This window comes from Quercus suber, unplaced genomic scaffold (assembly GCF_002906115.3).
Source record: "Quercus suber isolate HL8 unplaced genomic scaffold, Cork oak 2.0 scaffold_25, whole genome shotgun sequence".
Classification (NCBI taxonomy): Eukaryota; Viridiplantae; Streptophyta; class Magnoliopsida; order Fagales; family Fagaceae; genus Quercus; species Quercus suber.
The window spans coordinates 1833180-1859301 of NW_027069490.1; the positions used below are offsets into that span (position 1 = coordinate 1833180).

General features: G+C 34.5%; 1 pseudogene; it reads left to right on the forward strand.

Moving 5' to 3' along the window:
- The first annotated feature begins 5343 nt into the window (after positions 1-5343).
- LOC112025288 (U-box domain-containing protein 33-like) lies at positions 5344-8074 on the forward strand (annotated as a pseudogene).
- Positions 8075-26122: the final 18048 nt, after the last annotated feature.

Genomic DNA, 26122 nt, shown 5'->3' on the forward strand with positions numbered 1-26122 from the left:
GCAAATCCTAGCGCCAAGACATATCAAATTTGGATTGCATCAATTGATTTTTCTAGTGGTATTAGAGCTTTTAGAACACACAGGATTGAAAACAGATTTTTCTGTGTACACGTATAAAAACATAGGTTACCAAGGTTTTCATAACTTCCAAGATTGGTATCGATAAATTTAAGGGTCCAGTGTAAGTTTCTTTTCAGACTGCTGAGTTACTGAGTTTTCTGATTTTTGTTGACATTGCTGTTTTTTAATCTAGGTACAAGCACATAGCGTTCATACTGAAACAGACAATATTAAGAAGGGAATTGTAGCTCTCATTTCTCAACATGAGATCAGGAATCTTGTAATGGGAGCAGCGGCAGACAACCGTTATAGAGAGTACAAACCACATAAGAATCTTTCCATCTTTTGGTGTTCACTTTTTTTTTTTTTATGTACTATCGTTCTTTTTTTCTTTTTTCTTTCTTTTTTTTTTTTTAAAAAAAAAAAAAGGTTGCCTTAGAATGCATACATGATTAATAGGTCCTAACTATAATATGATGTCTAGATTATGAGGAGAAGGCCAATGTTTAGACCACGAGGGCAGTGGAGGAACTGAAGAAAAAATATACCTTAGCAGCACAGCTATATCATAAGTTAGACTGAAAAATATATATAAACTAATAAATAAATAAAGAAAGAAATCAGGAATAGGTACACCGTACCATGCAATTTTGATATGTCTCTCTTTAAACAAGGCCGAATGGGACTGTACTGATTGATATATAGGTTCAGTTAGTTAATTGACCTCCTTCAAAAGATGGCTTTATTGTTGATATATAGTGTCAACTGTCAAATGGTGTGTTTTGCAATCTGCTTCCAGATTTGTTTAAATTACGGCTTCAGAACGTTATCTTTGTCAGCAACAATTTGTTATGTAGCTGATGATCTAAGTTTTTGTGTTTTTTCATCAACAATTTCTATGTGATCTTGGAAAGCTCAGAATACCGTCACAAGTATTAATTTAAGATAACTCCATGATGCAGAAATATGAGGGACCCCAGGTCTAGGAAAGCTACATATGTGTGCATCCAAGCACCTCTTTCCTGTCGCATACAATTTATTTGCAAGAGCCTCCTCATCCATACCAGGTTATCTTATAATATTTTATTAGATTAATATTTCAAAAATTCTACCATTACATTACATTTTATTTTTTATATTCTTAAAATGTATACCAAATTTTGTATCAATTGGATGCCATTAACTATTTAACCTATAAATTCATCTTTTATGCATAATTTTAAATACAAAAAAAAAAAAAAAAGTTAATTGATGATATAGCTATTGATCTCTGTAGGGATGTTAGGCCCAGAAGTTTAATATAAATTTATTATAGTGGGTCCATAGCCCAAGCCAAGGATAGGGATTGTTCTAAATAGGAATAGTTTCCATCAAAGGAGACTGCGTTAGCAAGAAAAAGGTTTAGTTTTGGTTACTGAGGCTCAAGGTGGTATTGGCTGAGGATAATATCTCCTCGGCAGACTGAAGCCAAGGTCAGAAGAAATGGCTTACTAATGCAGAAGAACCTCCCAGGAAGTTCTGTTTGTATGAACAACCATTGAAGGGACATTGGACCGAAGGAAGTCCTAAGATATCTTAAGAACAAAGTTGTCACCACTGCATTTAATGTTTTACAGCTAATTTCCTGACTGCATTAATGTGGAGAAGACCCTTGAACTGTGTAAAATTGGTTACCTCAAGATGTATAAGACTAGAGAAAATGTCTAATGGGACATGCACTCAAGTGATGACTCAGGAGTTTAACAAATGTAGGATCAAGATGCTTTAGAAGGAACTATATAAGAGAGAAGACCCTTCATGAAGGGGGGATGAGAAAAAAGTAAGAGAAAAACACTGGAAATTTAGAATCAAACTTGTAACTCTTCTTAAGATTAATATACAAGAACAAATCTCCTCGGATATTGCCAAGGAAACTTATTACACACTCTATGACTGTCCATTTTTAGTCTTTCACTAGCAACCTATTCAATTTGTTGTTTGATTAACTAAAACTCAGTTTTCCAACCCATTTATCTACAAATTCATTATTTTGGGCCTTTTGGGCCAAAGTCCGATCATATCTTTGGGCTAGGAATCCAAATCGGGTTCTTACAATCTCATATCATATTAAAAATTTGCAAGCATGTGAAGTATAAGAATGAATAAAATCTTATCCAACAATAAATTTATTAAAATTTGCATCAAATAAAAAAATATTAAATGTTGTAACATAGTTTAGAATTACAGTATATGTATAACATGAACCCAACCTTATATATATAAAAATGAAAATAAATAAATAAATAAATATATATATATATACACACACACATGGAATCCTAGTATGCTTTATGAGACTTTTAAAACCGGGTGATTGATACTGAAGGTTACGGAGTGCTTGATTAATTTCTAATCAGGAACATTGTACATTTAAAATTGCCGATGTACTTCAATGGCCACTTGATGATCTTTTGTTGTTTAAGTAGCTGTGGCTAATGATGGTTACCACTAAAACATATAAACTCAACTATGCATTAATCCTATTGTTACTGATGCAATGACCATATCAAATTAGGGAAGAAGGTAAACCCCCCTTGAGAACACGGTCTGTAAGTTCAAGTCCAAACAGGAAAAACATTGAAGCTGGACCATTAAACTTGCAGAGATCATTATCTGTTGATACTTTGCGGCACAGGAGGATCATGGATATTCCTTTTAGAGAAGGTAGTGAAGAGCTTTTGTCCCCAAAGAGCGGGTTAGTTGTAGAAGGAAGTACGAGTGATGAATCATGTTCATATGGGTCATCCAGAAGGAGTCTTCCATGCTCGAGTTATTCAACAAGCCCTTCTACAGAATTGTCAGATGTAATTCTAAATGCATGGACTGGCGAGAATGCGAATAGGAATGAATTAAGCGTATTCTCTCCAAAACGTTCTTTGGCATCTTCATCGTCATTGATTAATCCAAGTGCGAGTACCATACCAAAATGCTCTTCTAATGGATCACGCAGTGTTGTGGTATGCGCAAAAGCTTCACTTGTGGTGTATATATGTGTGGGCGCGCGCGCGCGCGCGTGTTAAGGAGCATGTGGACATTTTAATTTGTGAGTCGAAACTTATGAAAAGGCTTCGAATGAAATTTAAACGTTTAATGGATTTTAGCAGGACGGGGGTTTGGATAATACTCTTTTTGGAGAAGTTCAGAAAGCTAAGCCAAACGCTGAAAAAGAGACACACTTGCGTCTGAATGCAGAGAAAGATTATTTTGAGGCTCTGAATATGGTAAAGGTTTTAGAACTTCTTGAACCTTGTCCATTTGCGGAGATTTTCTTTCACACTATTAAATATTCATTTAGACATTTCCACATAATAGAAATGGATTTTGTTTTCTTTATAATATTTTCATCCATGACACTTTATTTAGCACTCCACTTAATCAAAATCGAAAGTTTGCATCTATGTCTTTTTTTTAGAAGATGTTTACATCTAAATATGTAATGTATTAATTAATACAAATTTTATTACTATATCACTTTTACAAACTAATGTGGCACTTCCTCAAAAAAAAAAAAAAAAAAAAAAAAAAAACTAATGTGGCAATAAATCAATGTTAGAATTACTTTATTGTAATGGGGAACACATAAGTTTGTAATGGTTATGTAATAAATTTTGCACTATCCCTACCACCACTTTTAATTAATTGTCACATTTATGTATTAATTATCCATAAATGATATCCTGATTATTTAAATACTTATTTTTTCAAATTAAGCCTCATGGCTTTTTTAGGGCGTTCAAGGCCCCTATCATGTCTATGATTTTTATTTCTTTTATATTCTTTCTAATGGGTTTCATATCTAAAAATCATAATATAAGAATGCTTATTATCAAAGAGAAAAAATAAATAAATTTTAGTTGGAATATGACATTGTCATATTTAGTTGTTTTGGTAACAATTCAAACAGGAACCATCAAAAGGGGGGAAAAATAAACATAAAATATATATATATATATATATATGCATAGATGCTAAAATTATTGAAATAATTAAATATTTGTGAATTATTTAAAGTAAAATGTTCATGTTTTAAAATTATAATAATCTTAATAATTCATCATTTTAAATCCTTCTCATGACATCACATGATATATTTATATAGACACACACTAAAGTTGCATAATTATTTAAACATAGTATTAATAGGGCATATACATTTAATCTCATGTATTGATAATTTATAGGTAGTGCATTAATTATTATATCTAAACTGAATTTTTGTGATATCTTTATGAGAAATGTTATGTTTATAATATTTTCATAGCACTTATATAACAAATTAAAAGTGGTAAGTTGTTATTAGTGGGCCAAAAAATAATTTTAGTAGTAGGTTTAGATTATAACGAATAATAACTTACCACTTATGATTTATTGTGAAAATATTGTAGAAATAACACTTCTCTATTTTTATATAAGAATCAATTGGTTTGGAGAAAGACATTATTTCTCAATTAAATAGTTTTACAACAGTTGAATCTAAGTACAGCAACAAAAACATAAAATCAGTTTAATTATACGGAATGAAGAAATGTAGAAGATATTTTTTAAAGAGGAATAAAATAGATATTTATATGTTTAAATTAAGGAAAAATTAAATATTTATCCATTTACTCAAGTAAGTTGATCATAATTTTTATTATCCTTTCTTAAGTAAGTTGTTCATATTCTTAATTATCCTTTCTTTATAATGACATGTAATATAATTTAAGCTAATAAGTATTATGTATGTGACATAACATAATTTCTTACGAAATATGTTAAATACACCCTGCATCACGCTAGATAAATATCAACTGGTGAAAGAAGAATTTCTACTTGCTACGGAGTAGAATGTTCAACAGAGAGTACGCACCACACACCTTGTATATACTAGGCAAAAATGTAAAACTGACCCTCTAACTTTTAGCTTTTGTCATTTCAGTCCTCTAACTTTCAGTTTTGTCATTTCAGTCCTCTAAGTTTTAATTTTTGTCAATGTAGTATTCTGTTAGGTTTCAGTTACTGCTACCGTTAAGTTTGACCCTTTTTAAAAAAAAAAAATTTTTGTAATTAAAAGAAAATAAAAAAAAAAATGCTTGGAAAAAAAAAAAATGGAACTGGAAGGTCCCTTTAGCCTTCTTCCTCAGCCAGTCAGCCTTCCCGTTCTCTGCTCTCTCCATTATTTAACACAAACACACGCTATACAACACCACCAACAAGATTTTCATTCTTCTTTTTCTCTCCCTGAAATGACACCGTAGTGAGAATATGAGCAACGATGAGTGGGTCAAGGAGGCCATGACCGACGACACGGTGGTGGTGGATTTTCTGTTAAGGCTCTTCCAAGCTCAGCCTCCTCTGCCGAAGCCTATTCAGGCTGTTCTCTGCCTCGGCTGGACTGTCCGCCAGCGTTGTTCCAAGTCGGCGCCCAGACACAGTGACTCCGCCACGAAGAAGAAGGCCGAGCCTAGGCGAGCTAGTCCTACCACGCCGCTGTCATGGAGCGGTGCCACCTTTGCTAGCGGCGGCGCTCTCGATGGCTTTAAGGAGTCAAGCCGTCTTTCCAAACCGACTGAAAGCTGGAGATCTAAGGTTTGTTGCTCTGATTTTTCCGAGCAACAAAAAAAAAGTTTCATGTTTTTTTTTTCCAAGCTTTTTTTAATTTTCTTTTAATTACAAAAATTATTTTTAAAAAAAAATGGGTCAAACTAAACGGTAACAATAGCTGAAACCTAACAGAATACTACATTGACAAAAATTGAAACTTAAAGGACTAAAATGACAAAACTGAAAGTTAGAGGACTGAAATGACAAAAGCTAAAAGTTAGAGGGTCAGTTTTGCATTTTTGCCTATATACTATTATGAACTCTGCTTGGAAAGGATACCAATGTAAATGTTAAAAGGTCCAAAATCTTACTCAAGGTTCCGATAATCCAATCACAGGCCCAAGAAGAGGGGAAACAAAGGATAAAAATTTAGGAAGCGCTAGTGAGAGAGAGAGAAGAATTAGAACAGGTGAAGAATCAGAGAGACCAAATGATAGAAGAAGTCCGCATTTCCAAAGAAGAGAAAACATTATTAAAGAGCCAAAATGAAAAGTTGAAGAAAAAGAGAGATGAGTTACAGATTGAGCTTGACAATGCACTGAAAGAAGCTGAAGAGCTGAGAAGACAACAAGTACAAGACTCTAGACACATGCCTGAGTTCTTGTTCTCCGAGATTAATAAAGCTACTCGAGGCTTTCATGAATCCCTCAGAATTGGACAAGGAGGATATGGGAGCGTTTATAAAGGTCTCTTGCCTCAAACCGAAATTGCTATAAAGAGGCTACAGTCTAATGGCTTGCAAGGTCCCTCAGAATTCCTAATGGAGGTTTGTGTGTTCATTTGAAAATCAATTTAAATAATTTATTTAGTTAATTACTTAATTGGATTTTGGCTATAATGTCAATAATAGGGCGAGACTGATGTAGTTTTCTAGTTTGGGGCGTTTGTTGAATTGTTGCACTTTTTGCTCCAGTCTAATTAACACACATTTTTGGTGCATCCAACTTCTGTATATGATGTTGAGATATTGATCCATTGCTTAAATCATTTGGAGTTACGTAGATTCTTGTTTATTTGGAGAGTGCCTATAATCATTCACTTATCTTGATAAATTTAACTATTGTATCTGGCATGCTTGCATGTGATTTATCTTTGCATAGTGCAAAAATACTTGGAACAATAGTTTTTTTTTTTTTTTTTTTTTTTTTTTTTAGTACAATGGACTTGAGCATTTATCTGTAACTAGATTTTGTCATGCAATATCATTAAATGTTGCTATATATACTTACAGTGACAGTATAGAATTATCTGTGAATTGTAGCCTATAGAATGAGACAATATTGAAGCGTGGTGCTTAGGTATTACAAAATTTCATATCATCCAATTACAAGCTTACGTAGTTACTTGCAGTACTGTGGTACTTGTTGGTAATGCATGCACTTTGCACACCCAAATTCATGCGGCTTGTGTTTGTAATTAACTTTGTATAATAGGCATAGCGTGATAACGTAGTAGTTTGTAACTCTTTTCTAATAAAACTTGTAAGGGAAAAACATATTGCATGTCTATCAAAAATTTTGATTATATATATTCCCGAGGCTCGGGGAAAATTTTTAACTTTCTAAAATGAATAAGTTGGATCAAAAGTTTGGCTTCTTCTTCTCAGGTTCAAGTGTTGGGAAAGTTGAGGCATCCCAATCTTATCAAACTTATTGGATGTTGCTCGGAACAGTTTATGCTCATCTATGAGTATCTCCCCAATGGAAGCCTTGAAGATCGGCTCAAGTGCAAGGACAACAGTCCTCCATTATCATGGGAAGCTCGAATACGCATTGCCACAGAATTGTGTTCTGTCCTCGTTTATCTCCATTCTAGAAAACCTCACAGCATAGTACATGGTGATTTGAAACCCTCTAATATCCTTCTTGATGCCAACTTTGTGAGTAAACTTAGTGAATTTGGAATCTGCCGTATATGATGCCATGAAATAAGTTCAAGCAACAATACAACAGCTTGTCATAATACTATTCCAAAGGGCACTTGGCATTACATAGATCCCGAGTTCGTTTCAACAGGAAAGCTTACTAGGAAGTCAGATGTTTACTCATTTGGAATCATATTACTACAATTGTTGACTGGCCAGAGACCACCATTCACGATGGAAAATGACGTGCAAGATGCCTTAGATGCTGGGACTTTGTCATCCCTGTTGGATCCTTTGGCTGGAGACTGGCCAACTGAGATTGCTCAAAACTTGGCTCACTTGGCCTTGATGTGTTGTGACAGGTACCCGAAGAACCGGCCAGACCTTGCATCATACGTCAACGGGGAACTTGAATCAATGAAGGGTTCTTGTGCGGCCTCATCCGGGCTGCAAGAGGAAATATCTACAGATGGTAGTACAAGGTTTTTCTCATCAAGCAGGGGGTTTGAGGAGATGGCTGGACAGTAAGTGTGACACACTACGCAGAAATGGCTACAATAGCATTCTTCCCTAACCATTCTTCTCTTCGTTCTGTCAATCTGAAATGGCTGCAATAGCATTGGAACCTTTATAATTGCATTCTTTTAATTTCGGTTTGTTTGTGCTAATCTTTCCGAGAGGAAAATGAAAGCAGAAAAAAAAAAATACATTGCCAGTTCTTTTCTTTTTTTTCTTCTTTCTTTCAAACTTTGTGTCTTTGTTGTACATGTATGTTGAAGACTTGAAGTATGCAACGAAATAATACTTGTCATCTTGTTGTGTGGAAACAGACAACTACGGATTATATACCTATATAATCGTTAAAAGGTCCAAATCTTACACAAATTTCAAATAATCCAATCAACAGGCCCATGAAGAGTTGATACAAAGAATAGAAATTGGGGAAGAGCTAGTGAAAGAGAAAGAAGAAGTTGAAAAGGTTAAGAATCTGATTAATAAGTTCTGACCATCAATCCCATGATTGATTGATCATTGTATTCAAATGATCACTGCCAGCTGTATGGTCTAGTTTCGTGGTTTTAAATGATACTATTGTTTGATTACTTGATTATTTTCTTTTCTTTTTTTAGGCTAAATTACAACTTACTCACCTGTGGTTTGCCAAAATTTAAGTTGCCTACTTGTAGTTTGAAATTTGACACTTTATCCACCTGAGATTAACCTAGTTAGAATTTTGTAACTCACCTCTGTTAAAAATATGAGTAATGTGTATTTTTAAATTGTTTGTATCTGATGCTTTTAATGAATTTGTTCGTGATTTCATGAAAGACGGGTTAAAGTTTTTGAGTCAATGTCTCTAGTATAGATGCAAGTGAGGCTGTTCCTATGTTTCATTGGCTCACATTTAGTACTTGAGTCTATTAATTTTGTTTATATGCAAAGGTATCCCATAATCTTGTGTTAAGTTTTGACACTAAAAGAGATTAAATGAGCTAATTAAAGAAATGAGCATTAAAATTTGTTGGGCACTAAAAATAGACTTGACTTGTTAACCCAAACTTGACTCAAATTTGAACCAAAGGAAAAGCGGGTCAACCTGCCTTCCCTCTTGTTTTTTAAGAAGGTAACTTTCACCAAAAAAAAAAAAAAAAAATTATTTGAAGATAGTATTGAAGGTTGAATGTTTTCTCTTAATGGAAAGAGGATTACAATCGTTTTTTTATAACTCTTTTTAATGGCACACTGTCTCTTGAGCATTCTTATGACAACGATTACTTTTGAATCAATTTTAAGTATTGTAAGTAAAATTTTAACTCAAAACTGATCTTTCCTTTTGTCTAAAAATGTGGAAGCTTTGTTGTGCACCCAAAGTTGGTTAAATGGATTTGAAGATAATTTATTTCTTTTATGAAATATTGGTCATAGTTATAAAATTTTAATTCTTTTATTGAATCCCTTTCATTGTATACTTAAATTTTATTAAAATTTTGTATTGCACATGAAAATATTGATAAAATTACGTGAGGTGCAACTGTCATGTACAAATATTATTTCTAGGACTGTATACTAACATTAAATAGATTGAGCTGCAATTCATATTAAATATTTACTTATTTTCTTTACTAGGTTATGTTTTATTCTCCCAAAAAAAAAGTTATGTTTTATTCTTAATTTAAATAAAATATAATTTTCGAAAATATTACATTTTTTAGCAAGCGGAAATATTCCCAAGATATTCCAGGGCCTTGAAAACCTCGTGAGAGTGGACATTTTTTCTTTGGGGGCCAGGTGTGTGGAGAGTTACCTATTAGCCTACTACTAATTAAGAAATTTTAGCAAGCGGAAATATTCCCAAGATATTCCAGGGCCTTGAAAACCTCGTGAGAGTGGACATTTTTTCTTTGGGGGCCAGGTGTGTGGGGAGTTACCTATTAGCCTACTACTAATCAAGAAATTGCTAGGTTAGGATTGGGTTTCTCTCTAAGAGGAAACTGCTAGGTTCTAAATATTTAGGATAAAATGTTTAGATTCTAAATCTATGTATGTTGGCAAACCGAGAACAGAGACATATCTAGATTAAGTGTTAGACATTGCTCAAGTTTGTTTAAGTCAAGATTCAAGAACAGTCAAATTGTAGAAAGAAGAGTTCAGATTCTGTGAAATTCAACCGATCAAAAGAAAGGCTCAACTGATCAAAAGTCGTATTCTATAGATTTTAAATCAAGCCCAAAACTCTCAAAAACGTTTAGGATTTTAGTCCAACACTACCTAGTTTAAAAGGAAAACCCTAAATACGTTTCAAAAGTTACTCTCGTGAGATTTGTGAGGTTTCTGTAGCCTTCTAACTCAATAAACATCTACCGGAAGCTAGATCTACAATCAAGAGTTGGTGGAGACAAGTTGTTGCATAAAGATCAACTACTAACGATGATCTAAAACTTTTGAGTGGGATCTCAAAATTACAAACGTGGGTGTTTGCGTTCAGCAAATTTAGATAGAAGAGTCCATAGATTCAAAACTGCACGTAGTCGTGTGAGTAAATACTACAAGAGGTAGCATTAGATTTTAGGAAGAAAATCTATTGTAAAAAATTCATTCTATCATAGTGAATTTGTTGCCTTAAGGAAAGATTAGGTTAACTTTTTCCTAGGTTTTTTACCTTCAAACTGTTGGTTTCATTAGTTTTCTTGGGTAATCATATCGCTTTTCTTCTTTATTTTTTCTGCACTTTATGATATAATTGTTTGTGTTAAACCTAGATTTCATAATAAACCTAAGTATCAACTTGATTAATTAATTAGATTAAACAATCTAAGTATACATGGGTCTAAACAAACAAACATAAACAATTGATTAATGCCCCTCCAAAGAGAAAAAATATGATTAGTTGGCATCTAGCTACCATGTCTGTATTTTATGGTTCTGTGACTGGTATTTATCTTTTGACTAAAAAGGATAATTTCATCCAACAAATACGACCTGAAAAATGAAGCAGCAGCAACCAGAATGGCTATAGAAAAAATTGCTTTCATCATTGCGTGACTAACACACAATTACAAATTGCAATTTCTTATTTTGGGATGCCGTACGTGAAATAGGAAACATCTTTTTTGACACAGACATGGCTAGCTCTAAGAGAGTAAGAGACACTAAAAAAAACAAAAATAATTTTAAGCTCAACAATGGATCTTTAACTTGTTACTGAATAGTTAGACAAACTCCACATACTATATAATAAAGGTCATGTAATATAAATATATTATCTTCTCTGTGTAGACAATCCTTTAATATTTATATAATTAGCTTAAATCCTCTGCACTTGTTTGTTAAATAGATTCATTTTAACATAACTAGTTGTAAGAAATCATTTTTATGATTTATATATTGTTAGGTTCTAAGGTCTTAGGATTTTATGTATTTAGAACTTTAATTTGTAATGTTGGCAAACCATGATCAAAACAATATATTTAGTCTTGTTTAGGCTTGCTCAAAGTTGGTTTATTATTGTAAAGTTGGAATCGAGTGGCTGCAGAAGTACTTGGGACTTTCGGCCTGGCTCGATCGATCGAAGAATAGACTCGATCGATCGAAAATCGCTCAAGTTGACTTTTCTGCAGAATTTCCAACTCAGCCCTACTTCATTAAACGTTTAGGGTTTTATGTTTTTACCCTAGGTATATAAACTAAACCCTAGCCACGTTTTTGGTGGTTGCTCCAATTGTATTGTTGCTCATACATTGCTGTTTTGTGTAAATCTCTTGTAAGATCTAGAGGAGCTTTCCTTTACACAAAGCTTAGGGTTTTCAAGTTGGAGATCTTATCTACATCTTGATGATCAACTAGGTTGCTACCATTGAAGCTTAAAGAATATCAAGCAAGGGTGCTTGTAGCTGATTGAAGAATCCAAGAAAGAAGGAGTCCGTGGATTCGGAACTTGCACGTGGTCGTGTCAGTAAGTTCTACTGGTGGGTAGCATTAGGAAGTCAAGCGGGGAGCTTGTAGTCCTTCTGTATGAACTTCGATTCTTTCGCATAGTGGATTCAGGTTTACCTTGAGGATAGCTAGGTCAAATCCTCCCCAGATTTTTACCGTGTGGTTTCCTGGGTCATCATATCTTGTGTTCATTTATTTTCCGCTGCTTTATATCTTGATATGATTATTTGATTGCTTTAACCTAGAATTGCATAATTTAACTAAGTAACAACTTGGCTAATTAATCTAGGCTAACCAATCTGGTTGTGTTTTAAGGGGTCTAAAACCGTTCATATATAATATTAAGTTTACATGGTATAATATTTTATTATGTGGTGTATAATATTATCTCTATTGTCTATGCTCAATTAGTGTGATTGATATTACTATTACATCAACAATTTAATAAATGATTTTTTTAATTAAACAAATAAAACATTTTTAACATTCTTAACGTTACTCTTTAGAATAATAGAATGATTTTAATGATCTGAACCGGGACCCATCTTGTTTGTCCACAAGTCATAATAGGTGGCCCTTCGCTAGTTCGTTCAATGAAAAAATGGGCCCAAGTCTCTACAGGATTAATTAATACTTGGGACGTAAGGAATGATGAAAGAAAGAAAAAAACAAAAAAGAGAGGGAGAGAAGAAATAAGTAAATACAACTTGTATGGTTGAAAATGGATGAAAATGTGGCTTCCTTTGGACTTGGTCTATCTATGTTTCCTAAGGGATTGTTTGTCCGGACTCTTTCGCATGTTTATGAGTATAGTTGAAAATGAATGAAAATGTGGCTTACTTAGTTAGGACTTGGTCTATCTATGTTTCCTAAGGGATTGCTTGTCCGGACTCTTTCGCATGTTTATGAATATACTCATAAACATGTGAAAGAGTCCGGACAAGCAATCCCTTTTGCTCCCCTAATCATATTTGTAATTATACAGACCTTAGGAAACTTCACAGAACCAACAAAGACTCTTTTTCAATTCTTTCTATATAATCTTCTCCTTTATTTATTTATTTATTTATTTTTGGTTGAAAATTTTGATTCTTGCGTTCTCTTCAGAAAGTGAAAGGTGGTGATTGGTATAGTATAGTAGCATGAGGTTTATACTTTATATGGAGAAAGCTGATGAAATAGGTAGCTTGAGATTCTGATGAATAAGTTTCCAATTAAATGGAAGGGAAAATATATATGAGGTTTTTGATGGTTTAAATTTTCGGAGTGCTCCTAGTTCTAGATCTTGTTGGTGACCAGTTGATTTATATAATAGCTTACTAGCTATAGAAACATTGAGGCAATTCCGGCAAGTGGGCATGAGAATTTAGAGGAAGAAATGGTGATATACGTTGCAGTGGGAATAGATGTGAAAGAGTGCTTATCAATCCTATTATGGGCTTTACACAACTGTGGTGGAAAGAGGATTTGCATTATTCATGTGCATCGACCTGCAAAGCGGATACCCTTTAGATGTAAGTCTCAGAATATTTATGTGTGTGCGTCTCAGTGGCGGCTCTAAAAATATTTTTTAGGGGTCATTCAAATTCGTGTTGAAGAGGTTGACAAGGATCTCTTTGTAAATAAATTTTTTTCATCTTGATCTTTATGATAATATTGATGAGATCTTTCGTAACCTATGATCAAAAGGAAGATTTTTTTTAAGTTAACACGAGTTCTTTTAGATAATAAATCTTAGATAAGAAATAAATCTTACAGTATATGTGACTTCCTTATCAAAAATTTATTCATAGTATTAACAGGAGAATTAAAGATAAATTATAAGTTCATTGAGCATATGTTTTTTTAGTATAATGAAGATACTAATTATACATTCTCCCAAAAAAAAAAAAAAAAGATACTAATTATTATTGCTAAGATTAAATCTTGTAAATTATCTATTCTCTATTACTATAATAAAGTTATTAATTATTTTTGTTAAGTGAATTTTAATTATTATTACTTAGAATACTCTAATTCATTATTTATTAGTTTTTGTTTTTACTCTTTTCAATTCTTTTATTTAACAATTCAACTTAATTGTGACAACTTATAGGCAGGTCTTTGTAATTCATTAAGAAGAATTTTGTTGTGTTTTTTACATTATTCTATTAAGAAATCAATGCAACAATACAATCATTAAAAAAAAAATGTCTTCATTCTCCACTATTTCACGCCACATTTCCACTGCCACACACTTAATTTTCTTTTAGTGCTTACACTTTACAGTTCATTTAATTGTCTTTTGTTTGAGATTTAAGATCAATGAATTACTAATTTTTGTTATTGGACTTGCTATTTTTTTTTCCCTCAAATTTTAGATCAAATTGGACTTGCTATTGAGGAGGTGTTGAGGAGGTGTAGAGCTATTGATCTCTCTCTCGATAGCTCTATCTTCTCTCTCCCAAACACTCTCATCTCACTCCAATCTTGATCCTCAAGGTTTCTTCAAGCTTTTTCAAGAGTTTCTTCACTTGGTAAGCTTCTATTCTCTCATTCTTCATGCATTTCATGTTTTGAAACCTAGGTTTTGGGGTTTTTCAAAATTGATGAGTTATTGTTGCAATTTTGGGTTGGGTTATGCTAATGTGATCTTAAAACTCCATGCATTGCATCACATATGCATTATAACAGTATTATCATACATTTAGATGTGTGCAATCTGTTTGTGTGCTGATAGGTTTGGATTGGGCTGAGCCCATGATGCAATTTCTTTTGCATGTCACATGTTCATGCATTTCCCATGCATACGTACTCTCTTTTCAATATACTTGTTATATTTGAATTGCTTTGAGACTTTTCTGATTGTCTCTCTCTCTCTCTCCCTTTCTTTCTATTTACGTTAGTCGTGTCTATGGCACCTAAGCGTAAATCTGCTTCGTCTTGGAACCCTTTTCGTTCTGGGGCATCGTCTTCATCTGATCCTACTCCTTCTAATATTCAGTTCCGTGATGAGGATGCTCGAAAGGCTTTCTTGGAGAACTTTTCCCAACGAGGCATTCATTCGGAACGCCAAGTCATTCTGGCGGACTTCGCTGACACTGACCTTCCCAATGTCATTCACAGTCGGGGATGGGAGTCACTGTGTGATGTCCCAGTCACCTGTCCTCTCATGCTTATCCAAGAGTTTTACTCCAACATGCACGGGATAAATCGTTCAGTACCTTATTTCTTCACTCGCATTTGAGGTATGTGCATTCTTGTCACACCGCAGCTTGTTGCGGATGTATTTCGGGTTCCTAGGGTAAAGTTCCCTAACTATCCTAGTTGTGAGCGTCAGAGGATTATGTCCAAGGATGAGCTCATGTCTGCTTTCTGTGAGCACACTTTTGATTGGGGCGAGCATTAGTTTACACCATGTTGGCCTTTTGCTAAAGGTTCTAGATTCTTGAACATAGTGATGACCTTTGTACTCCATCCTCTCTCTCATTATAACTCCATTACAAAGCCTCATGCACGATGTTTGTTGTCCCTACTTGAGCATCTTACTATAGACTTCCCTTCTCATTTCATTCTCTCTATTATAGATGTTCATCTAGATTCGGCATCCCGTGATAAGCTCATCTTTCCTTCCATTATCATGAGGATTCTTAGCCATTTTTTCATCCCTTTTTCGGTGTCCGACCATTTCACTTTCATGTGTACCATAGATGCCGCTACCGTAAAACGTAATGAGGCACAGTTTCAGTCACGACAGTCGGATTCTGCAGCACTTCCCTCCCGTTCAACTCCTTCATCTCAATCTGCTCCATCCACATCTGCTCCTTCCTCTTCTATGGGTGATGTGACTCTACGAGACATCATGGCGCAGTTTCAGTGCATGGATGCTCACCTTGATACACTTTCTACTGAGTTGTATCAGGTGAACGTTCGTGTTGGCCATATTGCTAGACAGTAGGCGACCATGGGTGGTTTCTTTTCTGAGGTTTCTCCTCCACCTCCTCTAGTGGCTTTTGATTCTGCAGCTGAGGATGATGATGATGATGGTGATAACGATGATGCTTCTGATGATGATAATAGAGATGCTAGCTCTATCAATGAGATGTCTACTTGATACTCTTACCCTTTTACCATTTATGACAAAAAGGGGGAGTAGTTTTGGAATATAAGAGTAGTCATTCTTAGGGGGAGAGTTAGTATAGGACCATTTTGTTAGGGGGAGTGTTGATATGAGGGATGTAGTGAGGATATTATGTATCTTTTCTTTTCTTTCTTTTATAGATACATTGTTCTTGTACATTGGGTCTTGTGACCATTTTTACACATACATTGTATTTATCTTCTTTATGTGTTGATGTATGTTTCTTTCACCAACCCTTACATGTGTTGTTGTTTTTTTTTTTTTTTTTTTTTCTCTCTTATGCACATGCTTCTTATACTTGTATGCAATCTATTATTTATGTTTCACACAAAGATGCCTTGATGAGTTTTGTTTAAAGTGTTTCAGAAATACAGGATGTCAAAGTCTACTTGCCATAAACTCTCTTCTTGCAAAGTTTTTCAAGAGTTTGTGTTAGGATAGATTTTATTGTATGTAACAAGTGAGTCTGAGTTGAGTGATTTATGGCTTCTCTCATCTGTTCATTTGTTTGTTATGGTTTTGTCACAGATTGCCAAAAGGGGAGATTGTTAGGACATATGTGATTCACTTGTTAAGGTTGGCTAATCTTTTGACAAAACGTATTTTGCTTGTAATTGAGTAGATCTAGGTGTTTTTAATACTTCAAGAAACTGTGTTTCAAGATCAAGTGTTGAAGTCATCAAGTCTGACCAAGAAACAAGCTGATAATTGTAAGTTCATTAAAGCTCGACAGCTAGCATGTGTCGAGGTTTAAGAAGCTGTTCAGCCCGTGTGCTCAACACCTGCTCGACAGCTGCTCGACACCTCCTATTTGTTGAGGTTTAAGAATTTCATAATTAAGATATGATTTTCTTGGAATTCGTGTTTATGTGTTTGAGCCTTCTTCTCTCCTAACCCTAGGCATATAAAAGGATTGTTTTAAGGGCCGTAAAAGTGTTCACAAGTTGCACAAGCATTGAGCAAAGTCTGTTCAAGCAAAATGTGATCGGAGACAAAGTTTTGCCCTAGTTCATCATTCTTGAAGAAGTTGCTGTGTATGTGCACTTTTGGGTTTTGTGATCAAGCATCTTCTTGATCTTTATCATTGAGATGAACTGAAAAACTTTGCAGCTAACAACCTTCTCTAGTTGGTGATTGAAGTCGCGTACTGGGATTCGCGCATTAGTTAGTCACGTACTTGGGAGCCGTGCATCAAAAGGAGAAATTGTCACTACAGAACAAGTCCAATTGGGTATTGGGGTAAAGGTTCAATTGTAGGTTGGTATAAGGTACTGAGATTCCTTTACTTATAACCGCTTGTTGTGATAATAGTGGAATTTCGGAAGTGGTGACCTTAAAATCACTCGGTGGGGTTTTTGCCGTGTAGGTTTTCCCCATTTGTAAACAAATTACTGTGTCAAATTTATTTTCCGCTGCACTTAGTTCAATTGGTGATTTGTTTGTGCTACCATGCACTTTGCATGATAATTTGATTAATTAATAACTTGGCTAATTAATCAATTAATCTAAATCTCAAGGGGTCAATAGTTTTTGGCCTTTCAGCTATGAATGTAAACCTTTTATTTTTGTTGGGTTTGTTTAGTTGAAAATAATTAGTAAGTTGTCCGTACAATGCACGAATAATTTTGTGATATTTTATATAAGACGATTTTGGATAATGTTGTACATATATTAGAAAAAAAAAAATTAAACTAAATTAGAGTAAATAAACATATACATTTTGAGATATTAAAAATTAGTTTAGTAGTTTCATTGCATATTTGTAGTCTTCTTGAAGTAAATTTTTTTTTTTTTTTAAATCATGAAACTAAAAATAAATAAAAGAGTAACGGGATAATTAAAATCAACTAATTTATGTTGTGTTTACATATTTCATATCATGAAATAAAAGTATGCCCAACTTTCTGACCGTCTTCCACTCATCAATAGTGTGACATTAAGACATAGTGTAGGTAAGTGTGTATGCATGTGTCTTATAAATGATTTAAAATTAAACCATGATAGAATATTGTTTTACATTGTGCACCAAATATTATCTCTACTTATATACCCAAAACAAAAACTATCCAACCAAATTATCTAAACTTAAATCATATTTAAGCCCCTGGTTTAAAAAGGAAAAAGAAAAAAGAATTACCTATAGGGGTTTCGGTGTCTTGATGGCGGTGGGAGGCCAATATAACGGAGGGGTTGACCTCTTAGATTTCTCTTTCTCTCTCTTTCAAATGTTTTGTTAGTCTCATGTCTTTTATTTTGGTAATATATAGTGAAATAGTACGTTTACTTTAATAATTCAACATTTTTGTATCTCTATCTCTCTTCAAGGCCTTTTTTGGTTAGTTATTACTATTAGTCCTTATTTATTTTATTTTATTTTATTTGTTTTTTTTTAAAATACTAAAATAATGGATATGCTAAAAGATATGAAGAATAGAGAAATGTGTAGTGTAAGTTTAGGCAAGTAATGAGATATTAATGAGCTAACAATAAAATAAGTTAATGTGAATTTTTTGGTAACAGTAAAAAAAACTTAATAAAAAAGGTAAAAAAATTCTAAATGCAAAATTAGAACACCACTTAAACTTTATGCATTCCCACATGAGGTCTCTGCTTTATATATATATATAATACATAAATGGACATGTACTCATGAAGGGTGGATATCATCACTGAAATAGACGTTTGATTATATCAGATATTATATTCTCCAAAAATATTCAAAATAGATAATTTAGTTTAATATTTATATATTAATTAATTATTTTTTGGTCAGCTTGAGCTATATGACCCCCAATACACTATGTTGATCATCAACTAGACAATTGCTTATTTACGTCAATTATCACATATAATAATTTTTTTTTAAGTCAAAGATTCCTAAAGTATAGGGGTGTCAAATGGGTGGGTTTGGGGTGGACATAATTGGGTTGGATATATAAAACCCATTGTTGAGGTTCAAAATTGGGCACAAACTAAGGCCCAAAGGATAGCACGGTGGGCTCATTTCACAAAAAAAAAATAAAAATAAAAATAAATAAATAACAAGAGCTAAGGAAAAAAAATAAGAAAAAGGGAAAAACTGGGCTCACACAATAAAGAAAAGAGAAAAGAAAGAAGAAAAGGGCAAGAGGAGGATTGGAATCCAGAGACCCACGAAAGAACAAAAAGGCCCAAACTAGGCAGAACCAGCAAACCAAAGAAAACCCAGTAAGAAGGGGTGGGCCGAGATCCCAGAAAATCCCCAGAGTCCGGGGATCCCTGGACGCGCGAAGTAAGATCGAATCAAATTCAAAAAGGGATAAAAGGCAAAGAGCATGCGGGGCTCATGCTCCAGACATGCAGTAGAGCCAGAAGGTACGAAGCAAAAACGCAAAAGCCATGATTCCAACCATTTGGAGAAAGTGACAAGGAAAAGTACGACTGAAAAAGCTAGAACGCTGAGAAGAAAAAGCCAAATAGCTGAAGCCCAGCCAACGGAGAAGTCTGGAAATAGAAAACTAGCTAAGGGACTTTCGTTTGGTTGGACCAAAAGCAAGAAACTATGAGAGAAAAAGGAAACGACATAACCTTGAGCAACCTGGCACGGCACGAACTCTAAGGGGCAAAAGGGAGAAATTACTAGTACCCCGGAGCCCGAGCTGTGCTATAAAAGGAGGAGGGGGTCCATGCTACAAAGGATTCAGATTGAGAGAGAAATTCACCATTTTTTGGAGTCTCACAAAACCATAAAACGAGCTCTGTAAAATCAAGAGAAAACAGAGGAACCGCTCCCGGTATCCTAGAGACAGCCACTATAGCACAGGCTCGGATTCAACAAATTCAAACTTTGCAAGTCTTAAAAGCTTAAATAGCTATCAAAGTCTGTAATTTTTGAACTTAGTTGAACCTTGCATCACGTCTTAGTAAGCACTGTAATCATAATTAAAGAAGAGTAATAAAATGCACCTCACCAATTCGAGGATCCCTAGCCTTTTCTTACATTATATTTCATTTGTTGTGCATTCCTTTGCTGTTAAAATGTCATTCAATACAGATATTTTTGCTTGTTAGTTATTTGTATTGTAGGAAGCTTGTTTTGTGCACCACTCGGTTCTTAAACAGCCCTTTTAGCTGCGGTGAATCGAGCCCAGTCCACCAAGAATATTCATTTGGCCCAGGATCCTTGGGCCACTGTGCTGGGAAGAAAAAGGCACTCTCACACCCATTTACCTATTAAAACCCATTTAACTAATTGCTTCTAACTCAAATCCAACTCAACCCAATTATTATGGGTAAACCCCAACTTACTTAATTACCCAATTATCAAAATTACCAAAATGCCATTAAAGTGAAAACTCCAACACTTTCTTGGATTTCCTTTTCCACTCTCTATAGTCTCCATTCTTGGGATTAAAAAATTCCACATAAGCACATCCACATCAGCAATTATATTAAAAATCCAAATAAAAAAATATTTTCTTTCCTTTTCTATTTTCTCTCACTTTCTTGGCAACCAAACAAAGCAACAAATACAAAAAAAATGTCATTTCAAGCTCAAAATTACTCTGCCGTCTGAAACAGTTTTTTTAAAAACATGAAAGACAATCAACAAACTCCATCACCACTCACTCTCACTCACTCCACTATATGTTCACATTCTCCATTATTTCTCTAACTAATCACTCACTCACTCTCAGTCTCTCTCGCTATTTCTTTCTCCAATGGCTTCGTCGATCGCTTACGCTTCCAACCTTGCCTTGCTCGGCAGCAAGAACCACCACAACGAAGACGCCGCCGCAGAGGTTGTGGATGACTAGATCGTAGAGAAGGAAGAGCAAACGGTGAAGAATCATAGAGTTCTTAGAGTCGGTATCGTTTGCGGTGGTCTCGGCGGAGCGTGGAATTTCGCTTAACTCTGCGAGATCGGTTCTCGATAATATTCAGGTTTTTTCTTTTGGATTGATCATATATTTGTTTATATTCCGTTTGGTTCCCAAGAAATTAGCCGAGAAAGAAGAAAGGGAAACCAAACACTGAAACGTGGGTTTTTTTTTTTTTTTTTTAAATGGGAAGGGCTGGATTGAATTTGGGTATATTGTTTTTGGGTTAAATGGGGGTCAATGGGTTTTTAGTTAAAACCCAATAGTCACTGGATCTAATTGGGTTGATGCCCATTTAACCCAACTAATAATTGGGTGGGTTTGGGTTCAATTAGAGTGGGTGGGTTTGGGTGGACAAATGAGTTTGAGCTTACTTTGCCACCCCTACTAAAGCATCTGGAATGCCAGTATACTCAATTAGGAAGCAATAAAAATAAATCCAATACAATTGAAATGGGTGAGATTAATGTCTGCAACGAGTTGAAGACTTGAATTTTTTAAATTAAAGATTACATTATATATATATATATTATAAAATTTATATTTTTTCTATAGGATAAAGTCTGTTTCTCTATAATAATAAAAAAAATAAATAAATAAAAAGAAACTCGATTTTTCCCAAATCGAGTTTTCATTGAAACTCAATTTTTTTTAAAATTGAGTTTCAAAATAGGGCATATCCCTAAATAGTTTTAGACATGAGACATTTTGCTAAAAAGTTTCTGCGAAAGGGTATTTTGCCATTTTACCCTCATTTCATAGATGCAGACTTGCAGTTGAAACTATAATAGTAAGTATACTACAGCCTCTCTATAAAAAAATTTGAAATTCGAATGTTGAATTATTATGCTTATAATTGTGGATACTAGATACTTATACAAATAAAAATAAAATTTACGAAAAGAAGACATTTTTTAGCTGGTGGAAATATTCTGAAGATATTCAAAGGCCTTGGAAACCTGAGAGTGGACATATTCATCGTGGGCCACGTGTGGCGAGTTTCCTGTTAGCATACTACTCATTAAGAATTTTTAATTTTTAATTTTTTTGGGAGAATAAACTCACTAAAATATTTCTTGGTCAGGATTGGGTTCCTTCACTTCATCAATAGACTATAGTCTTAGTCTTTGTGTTTGGATGGACCCAAATGGCAAGCAAAATTCATTGGTGGTGGCCTCGGGAGACATAGGCAAATTGTCCTCGGAAGGTATGCACTTAATTCACACCTAGACTGCCTAACCATAGCTGATGAGGATGCCGAGGACACTTGACTAATCTCGGATGGTCGAGGGATAGAGTCAGAGGGTGCATAGGGAAACTTGAGGGGGAACAAGAGAAACTTGGTATTGAACTGGGAAGATAAGAGAAAGGAAGTACAAGATGGTCATCCCCTCCACATTAAATGCACTACAACCACTTAGCTGGCCGCATTAATGGGAAAATGACCTTGAATAGTGTTAGCATAGCTAATGCTCAAGTGTAAAAACCTTTTAGCATAATCCTAATTGGACAAGTATCAAGATAGTTTGATCATTGCCTTCCAAATGTAAGGTCCAGATGCATCTTGGCTAAGTTATATAAATCCAAGAAGCACCTAAATCAAATGAGGGGGCGGGGGGGGGGGGAACAGAGAGAAAAAAAAAACCATTCAATTGTATCTTCATCCTTGAACTGAACCCGAGGACGAACACTTAGCTATTTCCTATACAAATTCTAGTTGAATACTTCCACTTCGTATACATAATTTGACTCTGATCTTCGTTTCATCTTACACTACGAATATTACGAGGTTGAACTTGCATCCCATCTCTATAAATTAACTGTGTGAGTGATGTAATACCCCACATAATTTTATTTGAGGTTATTATTAAGTTTTCTTTTAAATATAATTGATGGGCCATAAGTATTCTTTTTATTAATAACTGCAGCGCGTTACCCCACTGAGCCCACATCTCTAATACGAAGTACAGGGTAAAGGAAGAGATAACTAGGGTTTTCATAGAAGGGTTTTATCAAAGAGGCTAAGAGGTGTTTTTCCTTGGAGTTTAGAGCACATACAATTGAAGAGACAATCAAATTGTTCAAGGTATGATTTCTCACCATTAGAAACAAAGAATTAAGGAGTTAGAATTTTATCATGGAAAACTTTAGTGATGTGTAGATTGTTGAATTGGTAATTTCTTAGATTACGATTTACACAATTTCAATAATTCTTGAATCCTAGGTTGCCACTGTTCAGATTCTAGAACAAAAGCCGAAATTATTAAATCCATGAATAAGGCTTGCATCGTTTTCTAGGACTATGTGTGCGTAAACGCGCTTCCCAAACGGACGTGAGTGTTTCAGATTTTTTTTTTTTTTTTTGCTTCTTGAGCCGGCTTTTTTGACTTTTCCTGTGAACAGTGCACACTGTGCACTATTTACGAACCCACAAATTTCAATTTTTATCCACTTTTCATCCACTTTTCATTAAAAATTGGTCCTATGATACTATTCACACATTTAAAAATTATTTTGTTACAGTATTTTTCAGTTTTTAACTGTATCTAAACGGACCCTATAAGAGCTTTTGGGCTGTTGATCTATACCATAATGTTAATTCTCATTTGCTAGAGAATTTGCACCCGACCCCACACATGTTTCGCTAGCTAGCTCTCATTTTGTCAAAGTCCTATTTTCTCTTATTGTTAGCTTTGATAGTCTATGCCTAGGTGTTGACTATTCCCAAACACAATGAACCATTTAGGGTTCAACATGTCCACAATTTTTTTAAATGGATAATGACAGATTTGAGATTTCATACCAATATTCTTATATTAAATCCGTAGGGTCAATGAATGTTAAATTCATGAACAGAATCATATTGGTTTTGGCCCACCATTTGCATTGGGGTTATATATTAAATCCTAAAGTGTTGGCTACTGCATTCCTCATGGTAAAATGAGTTTCGATTAATGCAAGGATGTATTATTGATTAGAATACCATTGGTTAGAGAAACGTTAATTCAGTGTTGAAAGTGTTATTAGTTCAGCAAAGTATAATCCTAGTGAGTCTATTTGTATAGTTCTATAAACTTTATATTTTGTGGAGGATATTAAGTATATTTTCATGATTGATTATAGGTCCTATTTAAGAGTGTTTTGAGACTCTTTGGAGATTGTTTTGGCTGGATTTTCAGAGTGATTCAAGTGTTGTAAGTAATTATGCATAATATGCACAATTTTTTTTTCTTTAGGTTCTTAGAAGTTAAAGATTTTCAAAAGTTATATTTTTAAGCTTACATTTTTAAAAGTTTATCAAAAAGCATTTTTACACTATTGAAAGAGAAATTTCGACTTTTAAATAATGTTTTGAAGAGAAACTTTGAATTCTAAATAACGTTTTGAACGTCCGCTTCTCATTTAAAAAATGAGTTCTAAACTAAACTATTTTCATATAATAATTGAGTTTCAAAGTAACATTTCTAAAAAGGTTATTGATCTTTAAATTTGTGTAAAACCAAGTGATTTCAAAGTCATATTCCTATTCTCCAAATGGTATTTAAAATGTTTCTTGTAGCAAATTGAATTTTCAGATTTACTCAAGACTTGTAAAATATTTATATAATTCCTCGGTTCCTATTTGTTCCCTAAGGGAGTCAAGCATCCTTTGATTTTGTTTCAATTCAATATTGTAATATTCGATATGCCTTTATATCTGGAATAATTGTTAATGAAAGTTCAATATGTGTCTGAAAACACCCTTGAACGTTTAGACCCCTAATTACAAAATTACCAATTCAAGCTTTAAATCAAACAATGTATGTACGGAAAATGAAAACAAGCTTATAACAGAATTGATAAACAATCTAAGTCAATTATAAACACATCCACTGCAGTAAATATAAGGCAAAGATAAAGAGAAGGAAGATGCAAACACACGGACAACACACGACGTGTTATCGAAGAGGAAACTAAAGTCCTCGTCGTAAAACCTCTCCGTCGCCCTCCAAGCGATAAATAATCCACTAAAGAATATAGTTGGGATACATGAATAGCAGAAGACCCTCCAAGCCTAATCTATCCAAGTACCTAAGCCCTCCAAGCTTCTTGCTCCAACGAGGTTACGCCGAACCTATTTCTTCTTTAGCTTCCCGGATTCCACTACTACACCATAGCATCAACCAATGTATATTGGTTCCTTCCAAACTGCTTCCCTTAGCACCAAATGAACCTTCTCATAGATGTAGGTGTGGTGAGAAAAGGATTTGGTCAATGACCTCTCAAGGGTATGACAATGGAGAGAAAGAGAGTAGAGGAATTTGTAGAGACTCTAAAGTAAAGATTGTGGATGAATTAATCTTGTTTTTCTCTAGGGTTTCTCTCAAAAATTCTCTCTGGAAGCTCTCTACATTTTGTGGGTATAAGGATCTATATATAGTGGGGTGAGAAAGAAATGCGAAGAGTCAGTTTTTCCCAAACAGGGTTGATTGGTGGCTTGGGCTCGCGACTGGTCTGAGTCGCGAGTTCAAACCGCAAGATAACGGCCTGGCCAGCCTAGGACTTTTGTCCTGTAATGCGACAGTTGGCGCGACCCTTCAGCTCCCCTGTGTGCATCTCACGTGCCTGTAGTTGGCGGCTTACCAGTCGCGAGTCAGCCGCGAGTCTTAGCCGCGAATCTCTGCCTTCTTGCACATACTTGAGCTCTTCTTCACATCTTCTCGCACACTACCCTTACAATAATCCCACCTAAATATAGGGCTACTAAGTGCTTAAATTACAAGCGAATTGGCATTGAAAAAAGCCAACAAGATGGTTGATTAAATTCAACCTTACAATCTCCCCCTTTGGCTATTCCGTGACAAAACCATAAAACAAACTCTAGACTTAACGCGTGAGTTGGGAACAGTTGGAAAACTCACTCACACCTAACTCTAGAATCTGTGAAGCTTTAGAACCATAAGAACAAGTAACTCCTAAAACACAACAACACAATAAGTTCATTGTATGCAGAAAACTTGTAATGCAAATGGAGCAAGTATAATGTGATCAAGCACAATGGAGTAAAGCAATAAACCATGGCAAGACCAAAAACAGGTAATCACTTCATACAAGTGATCACAATGTTCATTCACACTTGGAATGAACATCCGAACATTCAAGTTGACAAACACAAGGCAAATC